Source organism: Coregonus clupeaformis, unplaced genomic scaffold (assembly GCF_020615455.1).
Source record: "Coregonus clupeaformis isolate EN_2021a unplaced genomic scaffold, ASM2061545v1 scaf0357, whole genome shotgun sequence".
Lineage (NCBI taxonomy): Eukaryota > Metazoa > Chordata > Actinopteri > Salmoniformes > Salmonidae > Coregonus > Coregonus clupeaformis.
This window is the reverse complement of record NW_025533812.1, coordinates 367,494-370,326: the sequence shown is the minus strand read 5'-3', so window position 1 is coordinate 370,326 and position 2,833 is coordinate 367,494. Positions and strand designations below refer to the sequence as shown.

The window sequence follows — 2,833 nt, the reverse complement described above, 5'->3', positions numbered from 1 at the left end:
ACCATGAAGGCCTTAATCACATAGGCTCCTCTGAACAGTTTACATTTAACATTTAAGTCATTTAGCAGACGCTCTTATCCAGAGCGACTTACAAATTGATGCTCGAAAGGAGTTGCACAATCTGTCATGGTATGGTCTAATAATACAAGTCAGGAGGATGTTTATACAATAGAACCCAACATCAATATACAGGATTCAGGACAACCAGGAAGAACGGGTGATTTCACATGAACCACATTCAAGACCATACAGTTCAAGATGTACCCCTCCCTACAATCCTTTTCACTCTCTTAGCAATCAGGACCACTGAGAGGGAAAGGAAACAGCAGCAGCAACAAGATGTGAGCATCAGGATGTTTTATTATGAATCTGTTTTAGTCATCTCTTCTTCATAGTCCATGAGGCACTGTTTTATTAGAAGTCATCATTGTCAGTCATCCAGGTCCAGTGTATTGAGTTCTTCATCCAGTTCGTCCAGGTCCTCACCGGTGAAAAGGTTCTCGTCCACAGGCACAGCCTCTGCTTCCTTATCATCGAGAGTCTCCTCTTCCCCGTTGTGCCCGTTCTCCTCCACAAGCCCCATTCAGCTGGTCATCATTAATTTCCTTTGTTGGCTTCGATTTGGCTGTGAATCTGTCAACTGCAGCAACAGTTATTCCGGTGTTGTTAACTTCCTTTGGAACAAACCAGGCTAGATCGATGTCCTGGAACTCCTGAACATCTTCAACGTCATCATCGTCCTCAACCTATTTTATGTAATCAGCCTCCTCATCGTCATCATCAGCCAGATCAGGGCAGAACTCAAATACTTGACGGCTTCTAACCCCAAAGGACCTGCCAACATTGAAATCAGCCTTCTTTTTCTCCATGTCTTGCTCTGCCTTGGCCACTTTCTCTTGCCTTTTCCTCTTTTTCCAGGCCAAGAAGGTCTCCAGAGTTATTCGGGTGACATTTGGTCCGAGGGCAGATCATTGAGATTTCATCTTCCTTTTCGTCCTTTTTCTTGTCTTTCTTGACCACAAACCCAGCAGGCAATGCATGGCAAGACATACAAGTGTCAGCTCCACTAGGACATACCCAAAACCAACCATATGTTGTTTTCAATTTACATTTACATTTTAGTCATTTAGCAGACGCTCTTATCCAGAGCGACTTACAGGAGCAATTAGGGTTAAGTGCCTTGCTCAAGGGCACATTAACGTCATTTAGCAGACGCTCTTAGCCAGAGCGACTCACAAATTGGTGCGTTCACCCTATAGCCAGTGGGATAACCACTTTACAATTTTGGGGGGTTAGAAGGAACACTTTATCCTATCCCAGGTATTCCTTAAAGAGGTGGGGTTTCAAATGTCTCCGGAAGGTGGTGAGTGACTCCGCTGTCCTGGCGTCGTGAGGGAGCTTGTTCCACCATTGGGGTGCCAGAGCAGCGAACAGTTTTGACTGGGCTGAGCGGGAGCTATGCTTCCGCAGAGGAAGGAGCCAGCAGGCCAGAGGTGGATGAACGCAATGCCCTCGTTTGGGTGTAGGGACTGATCAGAGCCTGAAGGTACAGAGGTGCCGTTCCCCTCACTGCTCCATAGGCAAGCACCATGGTCTTGTAGCGGATGCGAGCTTCAACTGGAAGCCAGTGGAGTGTGCGGAGGAGGGGGGTGACGTGAGAGAACTTGGGAAGGTTGAACACCAGACGGGCTGCGGCATTCTGGATGAGTTGTAGGGGTTTAATGGCACAGGCAGGGAGGCCAGCCAACAGCGTGTTGCAGTAGTCCAGACGGGAGATGACAAGTGCCTGGATTAGGACCTGTGGATGGCATCAAGGAAATGCTTGCAAACTATCTGAGTTTTTGAGCTTTGAGCTTTCTTCTTTTCAGCTTCTCCGTGCTTCTGGTTCACTACCTCCTCCAGCTACTTCTCATCCCAATTATCCATGGAATCTTTCTCAAGCTCGTCATCTCTCTTGTCAACATAGAGGCTCCGTTTCTCACACTTCCTCTCGAGTGTCAAATCGTGGGAGAACCTGCACTTGTCTCCCTTGGTGCATTGGCCTTGCTTGAAGAAGGCACAGAGAACTGACTTTGGGTCCACCCCTTTAGCGACTTTCTGAGCAGCCACCACTGGCTTGAAAAGTTCGTTCAGCTCATCTAATTCTTTCTTGTCACGCTTTTTGTTCTTGTCCCCTTCCGCACCAACCTTACTACCAGGAACTTGCTGAGAGACATTCTTGATACATTTCTGTTGTTTTCCTCCCTTTTTGTTCTTCAAACCAAATGTCTTGTCGTCAATTATCTTTTCCTTCTTCTTCTCTTGCGTTTTTTTACTAACGGCGGCAGCTTGAGCTGGTTTCTTCGGAGGCATAGTGAATGATGTAACTATATTTTGAATTATTCTATTACGATAGCCACCGCTATATGAAGTACTAAAGTTGATGTTGAGATGTGTCTGTTACTTGAACTCTGTGAAGCATTTATTTGGGCTGCAATTTCTGAGGCTGGTAACTTTAATGAACTTATCCTCAGCAGCAGAGGTAACTCTGGGTCTTCCATTCCTGTGGCGGTCCTCATGAGAGCCAGTTTCATCATAGCGCTTGATGGTTTTTGTGACTGCACTTGAAGAAACTTTTAAAGTTCTTGATATTTTCTGTATTGACTGATGTTCATGTCTTAAAGTAATGATGAACTGTCGTTTCTCTTTGCTTATTTGAGCTGTTCTTGCCATAATATGGACTTGGTCTTTTACCAAATAGGGCTATCTTCTGTATACCCACCCCCTACCTTGTCACAACACAACTGATTGGCTCAAACGCATTAAGAAGGAAAGAAATTCCACAAATTAACTT

At 45.6% G+C, this 2,833-nt stretch overlaps 1 pseudogene; it reads right to left on the bottom strand.

The window, feature by feature from the left end:
• Positions 1–415: 415 nt before the first annotated feature.
• On the bottom strand, positions 416–2,352 carry LOC121559209 (annotated as a pseudogene).
• Between the last annotated feature and the right edge of the window lie 481 nt (positions 2,353–2,833).